General features: G+C 41.2%; 1 protein-coding gene across 2 annotated transcripts in view; it reads left to right on the top strand.

The window, feature by feature from the left end:
- TSPAN9 (tetraspanin 9) overlaps nt 1-27,376 on the top strand; it is a 989,451-nt gene that overhangs the window by 207,091 nt on the left and 754,984 nt on the right. The window lies entirely within an intron of this gene.

Below are 27,376 nucleotides of genomic sequence, written 5' to 3'. Positions count from 1 at the left end.
CCCCTGCAGTCGCCACTGGCTGACACATGGGATCACGTGACCAGACCAGAGCAGGCCCTAAAATAGGAAAGTATATACATCTTTCTTTCACAGGTTAGTCAGCATAGGTGTTAGAATGAGGAAGAGGGAGATAGTTTTAAGATTAGTTAGGTGTTAGGTGTAGCCTGGAACTAGGAATCTACTTTAGGAAAAGCTGCAAATTTAAAAAGATTGGAAACTTTTTTGAAATAACATTTATATGTTAGGGCCCCTTTCACACTTGTACAACCAGAACGTTGCGTCACTTTGACGTGACTTGAAGAAATGCCTGTGTAATCTTGAGGTCTTTGGACCTCAAGTCGCATCAAAGTCGAACCAAGTAGTGCAGGGATTACTTTGAAGTTGCTGCGACTTGAAGCCCAGGAGGGTTAAGCCTGTGCTGGAAAATAATAATGGGCACACAAAATATTGACACTTTGGGCCCAATATGAACATTTTCACTTAGGGGTGTACTCACTTTTGATGCCAGCGGTTTAGACATTAATGGCTGTGTGTTGAGTTATTTTGAGGGGACAGCAAATTTACACTGTTATACAAGCTATACACTCACTACTTTACATTGTGGCAAAGTGTAATTTCAGTGTTGTCCCATGGAAAGATATAATAAAATATTTGCAAAAATGTGAGGGGTGTACTCACTTTTGGGAGCTACTGTGTGTATATATATATATATATATATATATATATATATATATATATATAACAAAAGAGAGCTGTACTCACTGGTCTTGAGAGATGAATGAACAGTTAAAGTATTATTAGAAATTAAATCTTCACTGTGAATTCACCTCTCAAGTTCCGTGAGTACTTCCCTCTCTTTTGGACAATGTGTACTACAGGCTATCTGGGCCTATTTTCTTTTTCATATGTGTTCAGTGGGAACCACTAGATTATTTTTATAAGTGATCACATATTCTCTGTTTTCAGCTGCATAGGGGCTTAGAGAGCTAGGGGTGGAGAAACAGCAGTTCACTGAACTCCAGTGAATGGCTGTGCAGTAGGGGGGCATGTCAGCACAAGTCCAATCATTGGAGGATAGGCAGGCTGTGCTCCCAACACAGCCAGAAAATTAACCCTGTGGGTGGATGTTCTCTCATGCCTAGCACTGACAGTTTGAAACAGAAAAGCGAGGAACTGGCAGGATCACCAGCTATTTTACACAAAGGCCGAAATTCAAAGAGAACAGAATACTATTTAACACAAGTACATGGTACAGCAGACCCACATCAGGAATGTGAAATGTCGGGGTAACATATTATTCTTAAACTCTGCTGTACAGGGGACTGCTGATACCATGTCATATTCAGGTACTTACACTGCTGCATTTTAATGATGTATTAAAAAATACAGAGTTGCAATAATTTGTGTATTTTGTATAAGCATGACAGGGTTTGAGTTTGTGGTAGGGGAATAAAGTAGAAAAACCAAATTTAGAAATGTAATTTAACAAGCATGTACTTCCAAAAATGTCCTATCCAGAATTAACTATTCTAATTTGGAGGATTTTTTACATTTTTTTTTATAAAAGCACAAACTGAACATGTAGGTTAAATCAAAGGTTTCTGTATAAGTGCCAAAGTTGTGCCAGTTAATCAGCCTCTGCCAATTACAGGAAATGCACAGTGTGCCCCTCTGTGTTTAGCTGTAGAGAGAATTTTATATTAAAATGTAAAATAAGGAAATCGAACCCTGATTTGCGTTAAATGAATCTGACAGATATTACCCATTTGGCACACAAGGACATATCCAACATGAATGTATTCTAGAAGCCGGCAGTTATCATTAGAACTCTCATTGAAAGATTCTATTATTAATGATAACAAGGAAAAGTCATTCTTTTCTCTCCTGAAGTTAGGTAATTTTTAAAGTGTATGTCTGGGTAAAAGAAAAAACATATTCAGCACATCTCTCCAGTACATGCTTTATCTCTGTAACAATGCTGAAAGTAAAGAAAAAAAACTGGTCATCTGCCGGAAATCCAGTGTGCACCTAACCTCCTGTTTAAGCTGATAATATGGAGCCTCTACTGCTCTGATTTCCCAACCAGTGTTGATGGCTTTGCCGGATGGAATACAAAATGATGTTTGTTCCACCCCCACATGCAAAGGTCAGTCATATGTAATGCACTATGCAGAGGTCAGGAGTAAGTAGCGGAGAGGTCAATAGTATGTCATGCACTATGCAGAGGTCAGGAGTAAGTAACGGAGAGGTCAGTAGTATGTAATGCACAGTGCTGGGGTCCGCAGTAAGTAATGGAGAGGTCAGTATAATGTAATGCACTATGCAGAGGTCAGGAGTAAGTAAAGGAGAGGTCAGTATAATTTAATGCACTATGCAGAGGCCAGGAGTAAGTAATGGAGAGGTCAGTAGTATGTAATGCACAATGCAGAGGTCAGGAGTAAGTAACGGACAGGTCAGTAGTATGTAATGCACAGTGCTGGGGTCCAGAGTAAGTAATGGAGAGGTCAGTAGTATTTATTGCACTATGCAGAGGTCAGGAGTAAGTAAAGGAGAGGTCAGTATAATGTAATGGACTATGCAGAGGTCAGGAGTAAGCAATGGAGAGGTCAGTAGTATGTAATGCACTATGCAGAGGTCAGGAGTAAGTAACGGAGAGGTCAGTAGTATGTAATGCCCAGTGCTGGGGTCCGGAGTAAGTAATGGAGAGGTCAGTAGTATGTACTGCACTATGCAGAGGTCAGGAGTAAGTAAAGGAGAGGTCAGTATAATGTAATGCACTATGCAGAGGTCAGGAGTAAGTAACGGAGAGGTCAGTATAATGTAATGCACTATGCAGAGGTCAGGAGTAAGTAATGGAGAGGTCAGTATAAAGTAATGCACTATGCAGAGGCCAGGAGTAAGTAATGGAGAGGACAGTAGTATGTAATGCACAGTGCAGGAGTAAGTAACAGAGAGGACAGTAGTATGTAATGCACAGTGCAGGAGTAAGTAACAGAGAGGTCAGTAGTATGTAATGCACAGTGCATGGGTCAGGAGGTCAGATCTGAGTGGAATATTTATTTCCTACATGTATATGCAGCAGGCTGCTCTTTACAGTTAACTGAGTCCTCTTTAAGTACAGTGTGTAGAAGTAGAAGTATCACATTGTCTTGAGCAGCCAGATTGCAGCTGTCACTCATCTGGACATAGGAAGCAACTTCCGGATGGTTGCTGGGAAACCATCAGTGTGCCAGTGTGTTCCCAGCCCCAATGACGGCGTATACAGAGAGGGATGGCTGCTGTTGCTGCCTGTGTGAGAGACATGCTGCACATGGATCAGTGAACATTCCATGAGCAGTGGTGTGCTTTCTTGGCACTCCATAAAATTCAGTGCTGTGCAGAGGTTGAGGCAGTGCATGAAGGAGTTGCCAAACTGAGCCACTCATAGGCATTCCCTGCCATGCCCTCCTGTTGATTCAGCTTCTTACAGGTGTATTGCCTGACCCCCCTATCAGCCATCTTGTCTGTGCTTGCCTTGCATCCAGCACACTGGAGTGTCAGGTATGGGCATTCTGGGTCCCAGACAGCACACCTTTTCTTCACACTGCCCTTGCCCCCAGAACAGCTGAAGCAGCCCTCATGAGTATTATGCACTGCGTATGCATTGCAGGGGAAGACTCGAGAGGGCTGCTGCATCTGATTTGATGGCTGTCAGTGTTCTGAGTACAGTGCGGGGCTAAGTGCTTCTCCTTCTGATCATGCTGCTCCCCCAAACGCTGTGTGCAGTATGGGAATCCCACAGCAGGAAGAGGGGCCCATAGCCCTGCATAGCCTCCAAAGCAGCCTGTGGGTGCGCCACTAAAATTTTGAAGGACACAGTCTCTACAGCAGCCCCCTAGATCCAGCCTTGCTGCTTATTTCAACCTTTAACCACTTATGGACTGGAAGGTTTTACCTTAATGATCGGTCCATTTTTTGCAATACGGCACTGCGTTACTTTAACTGACAATTGCGCGGTCGTGTGACGCTGTACCCAAATAAAATTGATGTCCTTTTTTCCCCACAAATAGAGCTTTCTTTTAGTGGTACTTGATCACCTCTGCGGTTTCTATTTTTTGTGCTGTAAACAAAAAAAGAGCGACGATTCTAAAAAAAAAACAATATTTTTTACATTCTGCTATAAAACAGTCCCAATAAAAAAAAAATTAAAAATCATTTTTTTTTCATCATTTTAGGCCAATTTGTATTCTGCTACATATTTTTGGTAAAAAAAATCCCAATAAGTACATATTGATCGGTTTGCATCGCATCTACAAACTAGGGCAAAGATTTATGTAATTTTTATTTTTTTACTAGTAATGGCGTTTATCAGCGATTTTTAGCTGGACTGCGACATTGCGGCAGACAGATCGGACACCTAACTGACATTTCTAAAACTTTTGGGGGGACCAGTGACATCACTACAGTAATCAGTGCTAAAAATATTCACTGTTACTGTACTGATGACACTGGCAGGGAAGGGGTTAACACCAGGGGCGAGCAAAGGGTAAAATGTGTGCCTAGGGGGTGCTTTCTAACTGTGTGGGGGGGTGGGCTCACTGGATGAACACAGAGACCTGTGTTCCTAAATAGGAGGAACACAGGATCCCTGTGTTCATCACTGACAAAACAGCGGTCTGCCGTGTTTACATCGGCAGAGCGCCATTCTGTCTCCATGGGGAGCGATCGCTGGTGCCCGGCCGACATTGCGACCATCGGACTCGCTGATTGGCTCCCCCTCTAGCCAATCGGCGCGTTTGCATGCCAACACTAACTGCTACACGAAGCAACGTACATATACGTCGTTTTGCGTAACAGAGCTGACCTGCTGCCGTATAACTATGGCGGCTGGTCGGCAAATGGTTAAAGCAACCTTACAATAATTGTTTTAAAATAAAATATATTCCTATGTTAAGTAACTATTATCACCCCTAATTATTATTATTATACAGGATTTGTACAGTGCGCTTTACGATAATTAACTACTTCCTCGCCTTATCCCCTTAGCTATTATTTTTCTGCTGATTTATTTTTTTACCATTGATATTTAAACTTTTTTTTTAGCTTTTGTTCATTGTGTTTGTTATTTAAAATTGTTGCAAGAAAAAAAATGAGCAAAACTGCCTTTTTTTTTCCCATGCGCTAAAAACTTTGCCGCACTTTGTACCAGAAACGTCATGTTTAGCATTGTGATAAATTGAACAAATTCTAGAATAAAATGTATGCTTTTTATTCGTGTGAACACTACTTTAAAACTAACATTGGTCAAAGTAGAAAAATGTAATTTTCTTATTGTCTTTTTGTCTCAATTTTTGTAATCAATGTTGATATATCAACAACTGGCGTGGTTACTGACACGCTAAATCACATGTTGGCTTGCTATGGAGTCTAATAGCTAGATATCTCCACAATAGAGAATGAAAAATTTCTGGAGAACTTTACCTGCCTGAGAAAGACCATTGTTAAAGCAAACATAATGTAAAGCATTTGATTAAAATATAATAGAATCTTTAACATGTTTATGTTGTTTCTAAATTCTAAATATTTTTTCCTTTTTCCATAATGCCTTGTGATCCTGCTTTGATGGTCTTTGGCCAGGCACTTCCTGTGATAATACTGTTCCCCACTGTCACTGCCCCCGGTCCCCCAGTTGCTCTCCTGTATTTTGAACCTGCCGCATTCACTTCCAGCGGAGGAGATTACAATCACCCATGGCAACACTCAATACTTATGCAAGTTCCACCATTGTCACTACAGTATTAGCTAGACTGCTTATAAAATTGATTAGCAGCTGACACTGGAGCAAAATGATTTAAAGAGATGTAAAATATTTTCCAAAAGAAAAAAAAAATTATTTTTAAGTGTTTGATACACAGTGGATTAGCAAACGATATGTTAACCAGTCAGAGTTTACATCTAATTTAGTTCAATCTTATTTTACCATATTTTGCATAAAAAAATAACAATTGTGACAAAAAGAAAATATACAGAAGGATCAGGGAACAGGTCACTAAACAACATTGAAATGTATACACATAGATTGTCATAAAAACATGCGGCTTACATATTATACCGAAACATATTATACCGAAAGTTGGGCAACACCATCTCAGAGCTAGGGGATAGCCCAAAACAAAAAGTTAATGGCGTTGTCAGGTGAATTTGATGTCACCCTCCTCTTGAGTCAGAGTATCAGAGGCAATCAGTCAACTGACAAGTTCACTAATTGACTAATGGGTTGTAGTTGAATGACTATGGCCAGTATCTCAAATTAGATAGGAGAACCGCAGAGAGATGGGGAGAGTAGAAAAGAAAGGGAGCGGATGGGGAAGGATAAGGAGGGAAGCAGAGAGACAGAGTAGGTACTCTATCATGGCTCACTAGATTCTGTGGAGATATCCTCAGTAATCTAATCTTGGGATGCAGCAAGAAATAAAACAGACAACAAGGTACAATTTTTTTTAAACCATGCTCCCGATCAATTTCCTGCAACAGTAGATGTTTGAGGTCCCTGATAGAGTTCAGTTAATTAGCCCATTCCACAAGGAGAAGTATGGTGGTCGTTTTCCAATATCAAGGAATGACCATCAAGGCCGCTGACAAAAAGTGTCTAAGGACATCTTTTTTAGCGGACTTATTGGGTCATTGAATCATGGAGAGGAGTGCAAGTGTGGGTAACATTGAGATGTGGGTTACCATACCTCTACAGTAAAGGGTGAGGATTTGCAACCAGAATGCTTAAGGGGGAGGGGGACGGTGCATTCCCACCAAATGTGGAGCATAGTGCCTTTAGCGGTGTGGCAACACCAGCAAGTATTAGGGACTGCATGATTGATCTAGTGGAGGATGGAGGGGCACCTATACCACCTGGTGACAGGTTTAAACCATTTTTCTTGTATCTTGGTTTCTAATGTCAATTAGTGTGTCAGATTGAAGCACTCATCCCAGTCTGAAAGAGCAACAGTGGTTTGGAATTCTGTTCTCCAAGCCAGTGCGTAGGCAGGGAGATCGGGAATGGCGGCACCAATAAAAATAGAGTACAGGTGAGAGATTGTTATTATCAGTGGATCTTTCTGTAGGTAGAGATACTGTATCAGTGGGATTAGTGGGATCAACAGTGATATTGGAGAGCTTGTTAATGTATCAAAGATAGGATATAATCTGTTGCCTCTGTTACTACTTTGAAGGAGTGCGTTGCAGGGTGTTGGAAGGGTTATCTGTAGTCAATGTTGAGTTAGATGATAGTACCTGGAAAAGCTGTCAATGGTCCCATTTGTTCCAAGGGCCAAAGGTAGAGGAACAATAAGCCTGCGGAAAAGCTGGGTTACTGAAAACAGGGGTTAAGGGGCTCAAGTAATAGGACAGATGTAGAGTGGAGAGCGAGCGGTCCCAAAATCAAAGCGTCTGTCGGATAAAGTCTATTGGGGAGAGGGGACCACAATGAAGTGTAGGCGGTATCCAGGGAAGAGCACATAAGTCAATAGGATTCATATGACTTTCTAATTGGATTCATAGTTTAGTGGAAGAGTGATGGAACCAGTCCAATATTCTGGTGATCACTGCCACCTTGTGGTAGAGAGATGCTTCTGGCACTCAATGTTTTGGGAGTGACAGAATTTTATAGTGAAGTCATGGATGAGAAGTACAGTATTCTAAATGAACTTAGAGAATATTTGGTGAATTTTCTGGAAAAAGGATGAGGGAAGGTCAATTGGGACCATCTAAAAAAAGTTAGAGAAAGCCTGGAATGATGTTCAGTATAAGAATATTAACTCTATCAAGCCACAAGAGGCATTCTGTCGAAAAAGAATCCAGATCCTATTGGGTCCTAATAAGAGATGGAAGGAGATTCAGGGGGAACAAACAAGAGGCCGTCAATGCAAAATGGATCCCTAAGTAGCATATGGACTCAGATGCAGTCTTGAATTGGATACTGTTTTTCAATTGGTGCAGGAGAGCAGGGGTTACTGAGATATTCAGGAGTTTGGATTTAGTGTACTTCACCTTGAAGTTGCTGAATTTGCAAAACCTCTGCAATTCAAAAAGGGTCGATGATAGAGAGGTATGAGGTTGTGTCAAATACAGAAGTAAATAATCTTCAAAAGGTGCTAATTTTAGGTGGAGAGGGCCTACTGTGACACCTGTGATATTAGGTTTCAGAGCTATGGCTAGATGTTCCATTGTCAGGATGTGTAGGAGAGGAGACAAGGAACAGCCCTGTCTGGTACCATTGTTTATGGGAAAAGGAGGGACAAATAACCATTGACCCTGACTCTAGCTGAAGGCAAGGAATACAGAGACATGATGCAAGACGTTATACAGGGGCCTGTTTTTTACATCTACTTTAAAAGAGCAGTCCATCATTAAATACATTTTTAATTACAGTTAGAGTCTGCTGGACTAGTTCATGCCCCTGCCTCGTGTATATCTCCAGTAGTGGGATCTCAGCTTCGGAATGTGTTTCTACCTGCCTTGTTGTTTTAGGGATTCCCATCAACTTAGGATTTTCTCAGATCACAGGCTGGGCACCAGGAAGTTTTGTTTAACCACTTGCCGACCGCCGCACGACTATTTACTGCGGCAGTCAGCCCCTCACAGGCAGAGCGACGTAGGTCTATGTCGCTAGCCTGTGAGGCTTCTAGGGAGCGAGCGCGCGCCGCCGGAGGCGCGCTCCTGCGTGGATATGGACCCCCCCGCGCGTGTGCCCGGCGGACCCGATGTCCGCCGGGCACTCGCGATCATCCGTGACACCGGAAGAAAGGCAGGCGGCTGATGTAAACAAAGCCGCCTGTCATTCTTCCCTGTGTAAGAATGGAGATCAGACGGTTCTACTATGTAGGACCGTTGATCTCTGTTCTTACACCAGTAGCCATGTCCAATCACAGTTAGAAGCATGCCCCTAGGACACACTTAACCCCTCCCTCTCCAATACAGTTAACCCCTTCACTGCCAGTGTCATTTTTACAGAAACAGTGCATATGTACAGCACTGATTACTGCAGTAATGTCACTGGTAACCCCAAAAGTGTCAAAAATGTCAGTCAAGGGTCCGATCTGTCCGCCGCAATGTCACAGTACCACAAAAAAAATCGCAGATCGCCGCCATTACTCGTTAAAAAAAAAACAACAAAAATGACAAAAATCTTTACCTTTGTTAGTTAACGCAATAACTTTTGCGCAAACCAATCACAATACGCTTTTTGCGATTTTTTTTACCAAACATATGTAGCATAAAACAAATTGGCCGAAATTGTTAAAAAAACTTAGATTTTTACATTTTTTTGGGGGGGAATTTCATATAAAAAAATTTGAAAAATATTGTTATTTTTGCAAAATTTACGCTCTTTTTTTGTTTACAGCGCATGATCAAAAAATCGCACAGGTGATCAAATACCACCAAAAAAAAAGCTCTGTTTGTGGGAAAAAAAAGGACGTCAATTTTGTTTAGGTACAGCGTCGCACGACCGCACAATTGTCTGTTAAAATCACGCAGTGCCGAATTTCAAAATAGGCCCTGGTCAGGAAGGGGGTAAAATCTTCCGGGGCTTAAGTGGTTAAAAGTATCATTCTTAGCTTATTAAAATCAGGACAGTAAAAAGTTGTGATTGTAAATCGGTTTCTGTTGTCCTCTATACATTGCATATTACACTATCGCTATGCTTTATCTACTGTTAGTACTGCAAATATCTGTGATAATATCCCTTTAATTGTAAAGATGGTCAATTAGTATAGCAGTAAGAAAGTCATTGATATTTACTGCATGCCTGTGACTTTGCACCCCATAGTTTTGGAATAGTGTAGATTCTCTTTGCTGCATTCCCTGGCGGTCACAGACAGAGAACTGAGCCCTGACTTGGCACTTGACACAGTGACAAGGACAGATATAGTCCAACGTGACGTAGTCCCTGGGGCCTAACTACCTTGTGTATAAACCTGTCACTTTAATATATTCCTTTTTTAGGCGGCCCTTTTTCTGTGTGTATTTTACATTTTTATTCAACTTTGCTATTAAAATACTTCTGTTAAAAAGGGTGGAATTTGGAAGTCCTAATGGCATGTATAACTTCTGTATAACAATACTGTGATGATTAGCTTTCCTGTATTCACAGTAGACAGCGGGGAATATGTAACACACTATACTGTGTACATAATGGTTCAGTCTGGAGTATGTTACATCAGAGGCGTAACTAGAACCTTCAGGGCCCTGATGCAAGAAACCATGAAGGGCCCCCCAGACCCCTGGCCGGGGCCCTTACCTTCAAGCCCAGGGCTCTTCCCACTAATCCTGGGGCTCTTTACACTCGTTGCATGGCCTTTTATTTCAGTCCCGCAGCAGGATTCTTTCACAAGTTCTGCAGTGGGCCCCCTTCCTACAATGTTGGGGCCTCCCCACAGTGGTGCAATGCCAGGGTCCGGTCGCAAGTGTGACCTTTGCGATCCTGAAAGTTCACCCACTGGTTTGCTACCGGGCCCCCTGGAGCATGGGGCCCGGTAGCGATTGCAACCCCTGCAACCCCTGTAGTTACGCCCCTGTGTTACATCCAGTACAATGTACAGAGGTGAGCAGTTGAGATTATGTCACAGCACCATAGAGTAAGATGGTTTACAAGAGAATGTAAAATACGGCACAATCAGAATTGGGACACTTTTGTTAGTATCATATGTAGCACTAACCCTCTAAGGAGCTGCTGGACTTTACAGGCCCTTCTAGCTCTTCTGTTGGTGATTAGGTCTACAGCTGCCCTCACCAACCCACCAGTAGTGACTGAATGACCAGCAATAGGCTAGTAAAACCTGGAGCAGTGACATCACCCATAGGTTTCAATGGTCCATTTATTGTTGACGATCCCTCCTATCCCCTGAAGCTGCGCTGGCTGACACAGGGGAGCCGAATCACATGGCCAGACCTAAGTGGCCTGAAAATAGGTAGGTATATACATCTTCTGTTCACAGATTAGTTAGCATAGGTATTAGGAGGGGGGAGGGGACAGGGTTAGTGCTAGTTAGGTGTATAGCCGGAACTCTCCTTTAATATAACCATTGTAAGGTGGAAAGACTTTTATGGCAGTCTTGATGACCATGTGCAGATCTAGGATTTGGTGAAGGGGATTGGGAGGGGTTTACGCCTTTTCTGCTCAATGCAAAACTAAAAACAAAGGTTCGTCTGTAGCTATTATATACTTTCCTATATAGTGGTGCTGGTTGGCTAAATTATTTTTCTTGTAAAAAGCAGATTAGGCACCATAGAATGAAATTACTGTCCATCCGCTATTTTGAAAGCCTCTCTGATACCAAAATGCAACTACCCTTCCTGTGAAATATATACATAAATATTAAATACATAAAATAAAATATTTTATTCCTTTTATGCTAGCAGGGACAGAGAAATTGATTATTACCACTATACCCGTAGAACACAAAAAAAGAGCTTTCACAGTTTTTTTAATATGGTTTCACATAAAAGGTTGTATGACAAACATCTAGTTTAAGACCGGAGTTCAAATGCTATTATGTGCACAATAAAGAAAGTAGAATGTAATAGCCAAGTGCTGAATGGGTTTAGATGTTTTTTGGGCTAAAGCTTAATAATAGGCAATTAACTTTAGACACTGGCTTACAAGACAGCTGTCATGAAATAAGGCTATGTAGTCACCATTGTAGGGATCATTTCCACATAAACATATAACAATATACATATAATAAATTGTGTTTATTGCTACATGAACATGTACTATGTGTTCTTTGTAAAGTATGGTAAGGTGTCTGATCTTACATTGAAGCTGGCCATACATTATACAATTTTATTATTCAACCTTTTTCAACTCATTACCTTAAGACCCCTTTCACACTGAAGTGCTTTTTTTAAGCGCTTTGGCACTAAAAAGGTGCCTGAAAAGCTCACAAAATCCTATTCCCATTAAAATCAATGAATACTTTCCCACTGGGGCTGTGCACTGGCAGGGAGGTGAAACCTCTGTTGACGTATGCTCCTAGTGCTTCCCGAGGGCTCCAAGCACTCCACCAGAAACCATATCCACTGCAGACCCCACAAACCGCCGCAGCTTGGTTGGGGTGTCGCCGTCCCCTACCCACCCTGGACCTACGACAAGGCTCCAGGTTCCAGTGGGTGAACCTCTCTTTCCCCCGAGAGTGAAGCAGGAACAAACTCTTACACAAGCTCTTACAAGAGCTTAGTGATTATCCAAGAGAGTATGAAGAGCATAGCAATCCCTTGTAGCAGCTTCCCCTAATGAGAGACAGGACTCTAGATTGAGGGTGAAGTAGAACTCAAACTTTATTGGTACAGCTGCTCTTTTATACAGTTTTCCCCCACAAGGGGACCGCCCAGGTGGACCTTGTTGGGGACAGGACATGACATTCACAATCCAATAGAAACAGGGTTTTACACTCAGTCATTCCCATACAGTGTACACAATCCCTCCCCTCTGGCTGATTACAGTATCATATGCAGGTGAAAGTGTATACAGGAACACAATTAACCTAAACTAATTATCTAGCCATCTGGACAGAACAATGTGAGGTCATTAACATTTAACAATGGAACAGGCACAATCCACATTGCATTTCAATACACAAACAATAGGGAAGTCTGCCAATGACAGTCTGTGTCTCTCTCACAGACAAGCACACAGAATACACATTATCTAGGAGGCAGACTTCATGGCAGTGGTCTATAACAGTCTAAGTCTCCCAGTGTAAAGTGGGAATAAATCTTAATATTTCTATATGAAGATATTGCAGACAAATATTACTGTCCCATCTGAAGCAATTCAAACCATTAAGTATCTGTTTTTTCACTTCCAGTGATGGTGAATACCGGCACATGCCCCTCTCCATTGAAATTAATAGGAAGCGCCTGAAAAGCTCTTCAAAAGTGCCTGAAAAGCGCTCTGTGTTTTACTGGCAGTTTAGAAGCGCCTCAGTGTGAAAGGGCTCTTAGATTTACATTCAACTATGTAGTGCAAGGGCTGCTTGATTACATACAAAAAAGTATTTAGGTTTGACCTCATATTCTATGGTTTTGTTAAGACTAAAGGAAAATTGTACAAGAAAATTGTATAATGTATGGCCAGCCTTACTGCCCAAACGCTTACCAAAGCCCCATTATGTGCCTGGCACTCATAGGTGTTGGGATCATGTGCCACTGCCTTCTCTAAGTTCAGTTCCGGAACATTTGTAGGTGCAAGCACTATCATATGTGGGGCAGGAGGGGGTGCCAAACCTTATGTGTGTACCAAAGACAGTATTTGCATGATTTCCAAGGGAAAGCTCTGTTATGTCTCTGTATTGGGGGACTGCAGTAAAGATAAAATTCATCTTATAGCAGCTTCCATATTTCTGTTCTCAGTGGTTCACTTTAGGGAAAGTGACAACTCTTTTTAAAATCTACACTTCTTCAGATTCTTTCAAAATCAAATGTATAATAATAGCCCAATCTGTGCGTCTCAGTTCGTTATATCATACATTCAGCGGCGCTTCAGCACACACAATGTATGTGTGCAAGTATATTAGTCAGTTCCTGCAGTGCTTCAGAGCCTGCAATTGCAAACTAGTCCCATCTCCACAGGATGTGCAGTCACAGCCAGCAAAAAGATTTCTCCTCTGATGTTCCGCACCAGTGATTGTACACACAGTATCACTAATCCTTCACCACACCGACTGTGCACCCCTATGAAGTGGCCACTCACCAAATTGCCCTTGAAATATCGCCTTTATGCATAAGCTGCATGAGCCCTTGCTTCTAGTCGGTCTGTCGTCTCTTAGGCACGTCCAGATCCTATCCGTCCACCAGGGGTCACTATCAGGCTGTATATCTCCTCAGTGCAATTTGTAAGCAAACGACATGAAGCAAGAGAGTAGTGTAATACTGTTTCGACTTTATTAATTAAATAAAACTTCCCTCCCCTTCAGCGTATATGCTTACATTTCAATCACCCTTTGCACGCATATCATAAACACAGAGGCTTTGAAAGGTACCGCCGCTCGCCGACCGCGAGCTAGTCCCTGCTGTGGATTACAGCGCTCCTGCGGCTAACAGGCGAGATCCAGAACAACAGCGGTATCCTCCCTTCGTCTCCTCAGCAGCAGCGTACGTGCATCCTGACCGGTTTCGTCTGGTAGACTTCAACAGAGGACTAACGTGCGCTGCTGCAATCAAGATTAATGTATGCAGCCGGAGGACCTCCCTCCCATCATGATTGGTTTACACCACTGATGGGTTCAAACACCTCTTCATTGCCATTACCTGGCCTGAAGGAAATTCAATATGGACATACCATAGAATCATTTTCTAAATACCAGAAAAACAAGATTAATCGATACAAAACAAAGTTTAATACCGCTATTAACTCTCTTATTACTGCAACCAGTATCTGAATGGGTATTCCCCGGGTTTGAATCACACAGAACCCCAGTTTTTTTCAGATTGGCCATCTTTGCCCGATCTGAGCATGTATGTTCAAAATTTCCAAACCTATCGATTTGTAAAAATTGGTCATGGAGTTCCTTCTACCCCTAATTCTACATGCCATCTTGCCCTATCCGGATGCATACATCTTAAGTACTACTAATATTTAAAACGGTTATGCTAAAATCGATATAACCAAAATTTGTCATGTAATTTCTGATATGTTTTAAAACCAGTAAATGTCAAATCTTAAAAAAATCTAAAATATCTTAGTCCATAACCAATGGTACTAAAGGTTAAAATATATATAAATAAAGGCGTGTTGCCATAAGGAATCAATGGTCGAGGCATAATCGTAAATTCGAGTAAAATTGGAGAAGGATTAAAGTATATATAAAATTTTGTATATAAAAATCTATATATATAATGGAATCCATAAAACGTCCTGTCTAAAAAATATACTTAATAGTTGCTTAAAAAACAGTTCAGGTCAAGTTCTATATTTAACCCGTTGGGCGCCAAGGAGTTTGTCTTGTAAATCCATTAATTTCCTTTTTGGACAGTTCTCTTACTCTATTGCACCCTCTCCAGTTGCTTGGCATCTTTTCTATACCCCAAAATTTCAGTGCTGAGGGGTCTTTATCATTCTTTTCCCTGAAATGTAGTGGGACACTGTGTTCCTTGAAGCCTTTTGTTATTTTATAAATGTGCTCAGAAATCCTGATGCCCAATTTTCTCTTTGTTCTTCCTATATACAACATACCGCAAGGGCACTCCATTCCGTATACCACGTGGGTCGTGATACACGTGATACACTCCTTTATTTCAAAGGTCTTCCCATTTGCTCCTGAAGTGAACTCCGTTAGACCCCGAAAGTGTGTATTCACTTGTCTGCAAGCCTTACACCTTCTGCATGCGTGAAATCCAGACAAGTCCCAGAACATCTTTGGTGGTCTGGGAGGGTCCAAAACTTTCCTCACCACTCTGTCTCCAATAGTGGGAGCCTTTTTGTATATAAATATTGGGTTATCCGGAATCACGGGGCCCAGAACCTTATCAAGCTTCAATATTCCCCAGTGCTTTTTCATGATAGATTCAAATTCCCTGAACTGGACATTATAATTTGTTATGAAGCCCCATTGGTGCGATTCATTTGGAATCTTATTAGTTGGAGCCAGGCAGGACTCATGTGAAACCGCCAGTACTTCTTTCACTGTCTCCTCCAGTACCTCCGGTCTGTATCCCTTATCGGTAAATTTGTCTGTTATCACGCGTGATTGTTCCAAAAAATCCTCCTCCAAGGTGCAATTCCTCCGTATCCTCAGTAATTGCCCCTTGGGGATGTTCCTTAGCCAGCACGGGTGATGGCCACTGTATACCGGAAGATAGCCGTTTCTATCTGTAGGCTTAAAATACGCCTTAGTGATGATCCGTCTGTTTTCGATCCGCACAGATACATCTAGATAGTTAATTTCTTTTTTGTCCCATGTACATTCTAATTTGATGTTGTGTTTATTTATATTTAAATGCTCAGTGAACTCTGCTAGCGATGTCTCTGTACCAGCCCAAATAAAAAATAGGTCATCGATGTATCTTTTGTAGAAGACCAGCTGCTCTTTTCTGTGGGCATATATACTCCTATCTTCCCACTCGCCCATAAATAGGTTGGCGAGGCTGGGTGCATATTTTGCACCCATCGCCACACCTTTCTGCTGCGTGAAGAATTGCCCCCCATACCAGAAATAGTTGTGGGTTAAGCAAAAGTCCATAACTATCCCCAAGAATTTTTTCTGGGTATGTGGTATGTCCTCTCTCTTACTCATTGCCCAATTGAGGGCTAGTAATGCATTCTCGTGCTGGATAATCGTGTAGAGAGATTCTACATCAGCTGTTACAAGATATATCTCAGGGGCATCAGGCAGAGTTAGATTGTCCAACAAGGTTAAAAATTCCTTCGTATCTTTCAAATACGCTTTTAATTCAACCACACTTTTTTGAAGGAATACATCCAAGTATTCCCCAATTCTTGAGGTCACTGATCCGATACTGTTTACTATCGGTCTTGCTGGAGGGCAAGACTGATTTTTGTGGATCTTCGGGAGCGTATATATGGTAGGTACGCGATTAAAACTAGGGAATAAATATTTTTTCTCCTTCATAGTTAAAATGCGTTCATTAAAACCAAATTCAACCAAATTGCACAAATCCCTTCTATACATCAATGTGGGGTCCTTAGGTAAAATCCTGTACGTGGTGACATCATTAAGCATGCCTATCAGTTGCTCGTGATAGAATTCTTTCTTTAAAATAACCACTCCCCCTCCTTTATCTGCTGGTCTGATCACGACCTCTTTTCTGTTTTCTAGGGCCTCAATGCCCTCTTGTATGTATTTAGGATTGGCATTCCTTATTGGTTTTATTTTCTCCAAGTCTGTCGTTATTAATTGTTTAAGTCCACTATTAACACTTGTTGTTGCCGATGGGACAATATTCTCCCGATTTTTACCTGGGTTTATATTCAAGAAATACTTCTTCATATTCAATTTTCATGTGTATTTTTGAATATCCATGTAGACATCAAATTTGTTTAGCGACTTTTTAATACCGCATTTGAGTCCCGCATTTAATACATTGATTTCTTTTTGGTTCAGCTCTATTTCAGCCAAATTATAAATCCCTTTTAATCCTGTCCCAGCCTTCTTTTTTTGGATTTTTCGTCCAGCTCGGCAGCCCCTACTTGTTGATTGTTTGTTGGCATATACTGGTTTGTTGGTTGTGGGCCTTAGTCCCTCATGTCTCTGGGTGCTTCCCTGTTCCAGGGTCGACCCCTCCATGGTCTCCCTCCTCGTCCCCGACGAGGAGGGAGACCATGGAGGGAGACCATGGAGGGGTCGACCCTGGAACAGGGAAGCACCCAGAGACATGAGGGAGTTATGATAGTTATGGACTTTTGCTTAACCCACAACTATTTCTGGTATGGGGGACAATTCTTCACGCAGCAGAAAGGTGTGGCGATGGGTGCAAAATATGCACCCAGCCTCGCCAACCTATTTATGGGCGAGTGGGAAGATAGGAGTATATATGCCCACAGAAAAGAGCAGCTGGTCTTCTACAAAAGATACATCGACAACCTATTTTTTATTTGGGCTGGTACAGAGACATCGCTAGCAGAGTTCACTGAGCATTTAAATATAAATAAACACAACATCAAATTAGAATGTACATGGGACAAAAAAGAAATTAACTATCTAGATGTATCTGTGCGGATCGAAAACAGACGGATCATCACTAAGGCGTATTTTAAGCCTACAGATAGAAACGGCTATCTTCCGGTATACAGTGGCCATCACCCGTGCTGGCTAAGGAACATCCCCAAGGGGCAATTACTGAGGATACGGAGGAATTGCACCTTGGAGGAGGATTTTTTGGAACAATCACGCGTGATAACAGACAAATTTACCGATAAGGGATACAGACCGGAGGTACTGGAGGAGACAGTGAAAGAAGTACTGGCGGTTTCACATGAGTCCTGCCTGGCTCCAACTAATAAGATTCCAAATGAATCGCACCAATGGGGCTTCATAACAAATTATAATGTCCAGTTCAGGGAATTTGAATCTATCATGAAAAAGCACTGGGGAATATTGAAGCTTGATAAGGTTCTGGGCCCCGTGATTCCGGATAACCCAATATTTATATACAAAAAGGCTCCCACTATTGGAGACAGAGTGGTGAGGAAAGTTTTGGACCCTCCCAGACCAACAAAGATGTTCTGGGACTTGTCTGGATTTCACGCATGCAGAAGGTGTAAGGCTTGCAGACAAGTGAATACACACTTTCGGGGTCTAACGGAGTTCACTTCAGGAGCAAATGGGAAGACCTTTGAAATAAAGGAGTGTATCACGACCCACGTGGTATACGGAATGGAGTGCCCTTGCGGTATGTTGTATATAGGAAGAACAAAGAGAAAATTGGGCATCAGGATTTCTGAGCACATTTATAAAATAACAAAAGGCTTCAAGGAACACAGTGTCCCACTACATTTCAGGGAAAAGCATGATAAAGACCCCTCAGCACTGAAATTTTGGGGTATAGAAAAGATGCCAAGCAACTGGAGAGGGTGCAATAGAGTAAGAGAACTGTCCAAAAAGGAAATTAATGGATTTACAAGACAAACTCCTTGGCGCCCAACGGGTTAAATATAGAACTTGACCTGAACTGTTTTTTAAGCAACTATTAAGTATATTTTTTAGACAGGACGTTTTATGGATTCCATTTTATATATAGATTTTTATATACAAAATTTTATATATACTTTAATCCTTCTCCAATTTTACTCGAATTTACGATTATGCCTCGACCATTGATTCCTTATGGCAACACGCCTTTATTTATATATATTTTAACCTTTAGTACCATTGGTTATGGACTAAGATATTTTAGATTTTTTTAAGATTTGACATTTACTGGTTTTAAAACATATCAGAAATTACATGACATGTGCTAATTATGTAATAAGTATGACATCTTGAGGACAGTGGTCATACATGATGGTTTCACCATTAGAATGCACTTTACATTTTACCTATGGCCACATCACCCTGAACATGCCCGATCTCATCTGATCTCAGAAGCTAAGCAGGGTCGGGCCTGGTTAGTACCTGTATGGGAGACCACCTGGGAATACCAGGTGCTGTAGGTTTATTTTTGTGTCAAATTTTGGTTATATCGATTTTAGCATAACCGTTTTAAATATTAGTAGTACTTAAGATGTATGCATCCGGATAGGGCAAGATGGCATGTAGAATTAGGGGTAGAAGGAACTCCATGACCAATTTTTACAAATCGATAGGTTTGGAAATTTTGAACATACATGCTCAGATCGGGCAAAGATGGCCAATCTGAAAAAAACTGGGGTTCTGTGTGATTCAAACCCGGGGAATACCCATTCAGATACTGGTTGCAGTAATAAGAGAGTTAATAGCGGTATTAAACTTTGTTTTGTATCGATTAATCTTGTTTTTCCGGTATTTAGAAAATGATTCTATGGTATGTCCATATTGAATTTCCTTCAGGCCAGGTAATGGCAATGAAGAGGTGTTTGAACCCATCAGTGGTGTAAACCAATCATGATGGGAGGGAGGTCCTCCGGCTGCATACATTAATCTTGATTGCAGCAGCGCACGTTAGTCCTCTGTTGAAGTCTACCAGACGAAACCGGTCAGGATGCACGTACGCTGCTGCTGAGGAGACGAAGGGAGGATACCGCTGTTGTTCTGGATCTCGCCTGTTAGCCGCAGGAGCGATGTAATCCACAGCAGGGACTAGCTCGCGGTCGGCGAGCGGCGGTACCTTTCAAAGCCTCTGTGTTTATGATATGGGTGCAAAGGGTGATTGAAATGTAAGCATATACGCTGAAGGGGAGGGAAGTTTAATTTAATTAATAAAGTCGAAACAGTATTACACTACTCTCTTGCTTCATGTCGTTTGCTTACAAATTGCACTGAGGAGATATACAGCCTGATAGTGACCCCTGGTGGACGGATAGGATCTGGACGTGCCTAAGAGACGACAGACCGACTAGAAGCAAGGGCTCATGCAGCTTATGCATAAAGGCGATATTTCAAGGGCAATTTGGTGAGTGGCCACTTCATAGGGGTGCACAGTCGGTGTGGTGAAGGATTAGTGATACTGTGTGTACAATCACTGGTGCGGAACATCAGAGGAGAAATCTTTTTGCTGGCTGTGACTGCACATCCTGTGGAGTTGGGACTAGTTTGCAATTGCAGGCTCTGAAGCACTGCAGGAACTGACTAATATACTTGCACACATACATTGTGTGTGCTGAAGCGCCGCTGAATGTATGATATAACGAACTGAGACGCACAGATTGGGCTATTATTATACATTTGATTTTGCAAGTTTTACGTTTACAGTGGCAGCTAGTGCATTAAAAGGATGCACAGAGTGACATGTTTTACATGATTTTATCTACATGATTTTATTTACTATTTATTCATGATTTGAGTAGATATATTTATTTCTTTATACCTTACACTGATTTATATATATATTTTAGCGCCGGGCGGGTGGTTGACGTTTTTTAGCATCAGTTACCTTTTTACAATATTCTTCAGATTCTTTGTCACTGACACATGTTCTGCCTGCCCTTTGGACTACAGGAGAACATCACCACATGTTGATACCAACCCTGTCTACAAACATTTGTTCCATCGGTGGCTGCATGGCAAAGGGTTTTGTTATAGGGACAACAGTGGACTTAAAAGACAAGTATGGACTTCCAAAAGAAATAAAAAAACAACAATAATACTCACATAGATGGATGCAACATCAAACCCTTGCCAGCTCCTCAATGAGAACTGAGCAATCAAACACTGTTCTCCTCCTTTGCTCTGAGCAGAGAACCATAACTTTCAGTCACCGCTCTCTACTCACCCCTTTAGCACCCACTGGAGCGCTGGGCTGTGGAGGGGTTGGGAGGGGCTGCCTCAGGTTTTTAGCAGATCCGCAAGAGGATGAGCTAGGTGCTGGTCCAGGCATCTGGCTGGATCCTGACTATATGGTCAGAATCTTTTCTAAGCCTTGTCCAGCTGATTGGTGTCCGCTGTCAGCTGAAAATGGGTTACAGGAGTGCAGAACGAACTGCACTACTGTGACCTACAGGAGAAGTATAGCCAAAATAACTTTGGCCATACTTCTCCCTTAATCTCTGTGATGTGTGTTCAAAATAGCTAAGTGTAGTCTCCATGTAACAGGGTGAGAATGCAGGAAAAAAAAATTGGGACAGGAAAAAAGCGCTCTCACCCTATAATAGAAAGTGACTGCACAAAGACCTTCATGGAAGAATCACCGGGCACTATTTTAATAAAAGCTATAGATTTTAAAATATTGAAAATTATCACTAAAATACATTTGTAGATTACAGCCTATTTCCAGTGATTAGGTTTTTTTTTGTTTTCCAAAAATATTAGGTTTACATTACTACACAGTAGAGAAGACCATATATGGTCTTAGATACCCTAAAGGCATCTCAGATATGATATCGCAGGACATTTTCATTGATTTAATTGACAAGTTTACTGTCATTTCAATACACTCTTAATTAACCCCTGACCTCACAGCTGCCCCTGAGGCATTTGTTACTAGAAGTCTCCTCAACTTCACTGGGAAAGAAAGGGATTTTAAGGAATGAATGCTATATTTAAAAAGCAAGTGGCCCTCACGTCATATGTCACACGCATGCTGCAATCGTCACCCTTGCAACAGATGCTTAATGGATGTCCACGTGTAACAGATCACTCTTTGCTAGGCTCCATTACCTCGTAGTACTGAGTCTGCAGGTCGGAGGTATTTCCTGACTTCTTATGCTGTTCTGCATATTTTTCCCAGTACAGCAAATAATAAGCTAACCTATACAGAAGTGTGCTGATTCATGGATCAGAGATATAATAAATTGTCTCATCCCATGACAGAATGCTTTATCTGATCAGCTAGGAGCAAGAAAATAAACTTCTAGGCACCTGAAATTGAAAATGTTTTAAAGGCAGCTTGGTAATATTTTATACATTGCCTTTATTTTATTATTATACATTAATAAATAATATTTTTTTTTAAAGGAAACTACCATCATGTGTTAGGTAATTATAGCCATACTGATGCAGTTGCAACAACAAAACTGCATAGTATGTATACTTTTTATTTGCAGTAACAGTTATTTTTTTCTGAACAAGCAGCAGCAGTCTATAATTGGATGTTTTTGTCTGCTACATAAAAAAGAAATAAACTATGTCAACTCCACTCTAAAGACCCTCTAAACTTTTTTACAATTTTTTTTTAAAGGACCTAAATGTATTAAATACTGATGCTGAAGGGCAGGTGCAAGCACTTTGCTTTCTGTAAGACTCTTAATTTCAACTGTATTGCTAAATAAACTGTAGAGCTGAATGACTCAGAGAGGGGACACACCACACTCCCTCTTCCAACACTGATGAAAATGCCTTTCTCTTGTGTTACACACAGCTACCAAAAAAATAGCTGGTAATGCTGAGCTTTCTAATTGGAAAGCCCAGTACTGTTTGCAAACTGTGTGTCACAGATGTTTTTTGTAGTGCTAAATTTACTGTAGAGCTGAATGACTCAGAGAAGAGACACACACCACACTCCCTTTTCCAACACTGATGAAAATGCGTTTCTCATGTTTTACACACAGCTACCAACAAAAAAAGCTGGCAATGCTGGGCTTTCTCATTGGAAAGCCCAGCACTGTTTTCAAACTGTGTGTCACAGATGTTTTTTGTAGTGCTAAATATACTGTAGAGCTGAATGACTCAGAGAGGGGACACACCACGCTCCCTCTTCCAACACTGATCAAAATGCCTTTCTCATGTTTTACACACAGCTACCAACAAAAAAAAGCTGGCAATGCTGGGCTTTCTCATTGGAAAGCCTAGCACTGTTTTTAAACTGTGTGTCACAGATGTTTTTTGTAGTGCTAAATATACTGTAGAGCTGAATGACTCAGAGAGGGGACACACCACGCTCCCTCTTCCAACACTGATCAAAATGCCTTTCTCATGTTTTACACACAGCTACCAACAAAAAAGCTGGCAATGCTGGGCTTTCTCATTGGAAAGCCCAGCACTGTTTGCAAACTGTGTGTCACAGATGTTTTTTGTAGTGCTAAATATACTGTAGAGCTGAATGACTCCTAGAGGGGACATACCACGCTCCCTCTTCCAACACGGATGAAAATGCCTTTCTCATGTGCTACACACAGTTACCAACAAAACTGCTGGCAATGCTGGGCTTTCTCATTGGAAAGCCCAGCACTGTTTTCAGATTGTGTGTCACAGAGGTTTTTTTGTAGTGCTAAATATACTGTAGAGCTGAATGACTCACAGAGGGGACACACCACGCTCCCTCTTCCAACACTGATGAAAATGCCATTCTCATGTGTTACACACATTTACCAAAAAAATAACTGGCAATGCTGGGCTTTCTCATTGGAAAGCCCAGCACTGTTTGCCATCTGTGTGTCACAGATGTTTTTTGTAATGCCATATATACTGTGAAACTGAATGACTCAGAGAGGGGACACACCACACTCCCTCTTTCAACATTGATGAAAATGCCTTTCTCATGTGTTACACACAGATACCAACAAAATAGCTGCCAATGCTGGACTTTCTCATTGGAAAGCCCAGCACTGCTTGCAAACTGTGTGTTACAGATGTTTTTTTGTATTAAATACCTATTTTTTAACCCAATCCCGCCTGGCCCTGCATCCTTTTAAAAAATGTGATCATTGTGATTGACTATCAAAGTGGTTATATGATCAGGATTTGGTCCCATTTACTACTGATCCTTAGTGGGGACCAAGAGCTGTCTTTGACAGCTTGGTCTCTGTGCTGGGAGTGAGCAATGAGTGCTCTCTCAGCACAGAAACATTGGCCTCCCAGTGACACATATGTGCAAGATTTGGGTGTTAAAGCCACCCCATTACAGCTGCACATATCTGTTATGTAGGTGTCAACAGGTTAAATATTTTATACATATAATCAAAAAGCTTTAAAATGGTTTTAAAACTAGTAAAATGTAAAATAAATTTGAGCAGAGTGTTTATAATTTTTTAAGGAGTTTTTCATATAACTCAGCACTATTACATGGCAGTGGGGGAGAGTTCTCAGCCTGTGTAAGCTCCAACTAGAGTGGTTCTGGGTTTACACAGATGGCGGAACTGAGCAGTAAGGGTGGGGTGTTTATGAAAAGGAGGGGGGGCATTAAACATCCTTTCTTACCTGTTCAGCTCTGTTTGCTATAACCTGCATGTAGTACGTGCAACGGCCAATGAAAGTATCTATGGCACAGAAATTGGCATTAAATATTCCTGGCAAATATTTTCAAGCTGGAATTATTTGTTCCCACAAAGTGTTTTAATTAATAACTAAGAATAATATTTTTTTCTATAATACCCACATACAGTAAACAGCTTCACAAGTCTTCAACTAGGAAAGAAAAGAATTTGCATATAGGCGGGGACATGCAAATAGCACATCTCTGTAAGAGTTTTTTTCCCCATTTCAATAATTTAGTTCCTTCTAAGAGAGATCTGCGTCTGCTGCTTTATGCAATTTTGAAGTACAGCCTCAGGCAAGGGTGAACAGCCAAAATTTCAGCCCTGTCTTATTAGAGCTCATTAGTACGAGATATGGATTTTGGCTTCAGCTCGGCAGTGTGAGACCGTACAAATCCCTGGGCAAAGAACTCTTACAGATTACAAAATTGTACATAGAGACTCATAAAATACACTGTGCTACTTGTGATTGGTTGAATACAAAACTGTATCGGTTTTAGAAAATACTGACTCTGTAGTTTCTAAACTATAGTGATATGTAGGATTTGCTTATAGTGTTAGAGTTTTAGCTATACTGACAAACATCTTTAAAAAAACCTGTTATATGAAATAATAGCATGCTAAATGCTGTCTTATTTTGTACTGTTTCACCTTTGATATGTCCAGTTATTATTATAAAAAAAAAAAGGACTCCAGGCAATCTTTATTAAGTGTTCTCAAGTTTTAGAAAAGGCCAGCACCCCGCTGCAAAACTATTCTTCAACTTGAAGCTGTCCCTTACAGTAACTCCTCTTTGCCACAAGATGACCTCAGTCTTCTGGGTTGAAGGAAAATCATAGGCATTTCTATAGTATTATCTGTAATAATATGGGAGTTTTGTTGTCTTTTCTCTATATAATTTGGTAACCCATTTTTTCTATCACTGGATAATCATTTTGTGTCATAATTCCGACAAGTACACTTTATGAGATCGGGTTTTTTTTTGTTCGTTTTTTTGGTGGAGGATGCGGGCACTGATCCCGCTACCTCTCGCATGCCAAGAGATCAGTTTTTATACATTACTGGAGCCCTGACCTCCTTGTCTCACATTTTTGACAATTGGTAATCCATCCAACCTTGCAGCATGTCTGTGCCCCTGTACACATAGCCAGCTCCATAATGACATGGTTTGATGAGTTTGGTGTGGAGGAACTCCAGTGGCCTTTACAGAGCCCTGACCTGAACCCTACTGAACACTTTTGAAATCAATTAGAATGCTGATTACAAGCCAGGTCTACATCAATACCGGCCCTTTACAAATAATGTTCCTTCATAATGGGCACAGATTTTTATAGACCCAATTCAAAATCTTGGGGAAAGCTTTCCAAAAAGAGTTGAAGATGTTCAAGCCACTTTCCCATATTAAAGGATAAGTTCACCTTTAGAAACATGTTACATTTAACATGTTCTCACTTCTACAACCTCTTGCAGACCCCCCCCCCCATTGTGACAGCAGGCTTAGGCACCCTCATATACCAGGAATTGCACTGTTTTTTTTTTTTTTCCAGAAAAAGGGGTACATTTTTTAGGGTACAGCCTAAAGCGATATTAAGCAAAAAAAAGTATATATTACAGTTTACCAAATTACCAATTCTTAGATGTGGTGACTACTTTATTTTTCAATTTTGTAAGCTTGTTTTCCTTTATGTTCACCTGGTGACCCAGTCTATTTTTCTCCCTCCTTTAACAGATGATGATAACTTTTTATTTATTTCTGTAAAACATTTATTCCAAAAGAAAAAAACTGTTGCTGTAACTGCTTAAAATGGAGCTAAACCTAAATGTTTAAAAAAAACTTTATATTCCTGGCATGTGGTTACGTGGTCACATTGGTTGTGCTCTCAACCAAACTGGTTGGTGTCATAACTGATCACGTGTACAGCACCATGATAGTTGAAAATCAAACAAAGCCCAAGATAGCAGCTTTCTTGGGTGAAAACGATAGGAAGGGTTAGTTTTGCTTTAAAAAGTGTTAGCTGAAGTTTAGCTTTTAACCACTTTACCACTAGAGCATTTTGCTGTCTTACGTCTGGGTTACTTTTTGCGATTCGGCGCTGTGCGACTTTAACTGACAATTGCGCGGTCATGCAACGCCGTACCCAAACAAAATTTACGTCCTTTTTTTCCCACAAACAGAGCTTTCTTTTGATGGTATTTGATCACCTGTGCGATTTTTACTTTTTGCGCTATAAACAAAAAAAGAGCGTTTATTTTGAAAAAATAACAATATTTTTCAAATTTTTTTATATGAAATTCCCCCCAAAAAAGATGTAAAAAACAATTTTTTTTAAAATTTTTGGCCAATTTGTTTTCTGCTACCCATGTTTGGTAAAAAAAATCGCAATAAGCGTATTTTGATTGGTTTGCGCAAAAGTTATTGCGTTTACTAACAAAGGGAAAGATTTATGTCATTTTTGGTGTTTTTTTTTTTTAACGAGTAATGGCGGCGATCTGCGATTTTTTTTGCGGGACTGCGACATTGCGGCGGACAGATCGGACCCTTGACTGACATTTTTGACACTTTTGGGGGTACCAGTGACATTACTGCAGTAATCAGTGCTATAAATATGCACTGTTACTGTAAAAATGACACTGGCAGGGAAGGGGTTAATTTTATTGGAGAGGGAGGGGTTAATGTATGCCTGGTGCTTACTGACGTATGGGGGGGAGGTAACTGTGTGAGACAGGGACAGATCGGATGTCCAGCTATGCTGAACACTCCGATCTGTCACTCCCTGTCACTGAGGAGATCCGCCCGCTCTGTTTACACAGGCGGGCGGATCTCCAAACTGGATTCCCAGACGATCGGGGCGATCGCCGCTGCTCCTCCCCTGGCCTGACTCCCGCTGTGAATGAAAACAGCGGGAGTGCGCCTCCGGCGGCGCGCGAGCGCCGCCTACAGGGGGAGGAGTCTGGCGACGTAGGTCTACGTCGTCAGACGGGATCGTGCCACTTTGCCGCAGTAGTACTACGGTACTCAGCGGTAAAGTGGTTAAGAGGTACTAAACTCATCTATTT

Source organism: Pelophylax lessonae (assembly GCF_965119305.1).
Source record: "Pelophylax lessonae genome assembly, chromosome: 4".
Lineage (NCBI taxonomy): Eukaryota > Metazoa > Chordata > Amphibia > Anura > Ranidae > Pelophylax > Pelophylax lessonae.
Note: the sequence above shows the minus strand (reverse complement) of the source record. Positions and strands in the feature narration are given on the sequence as shown.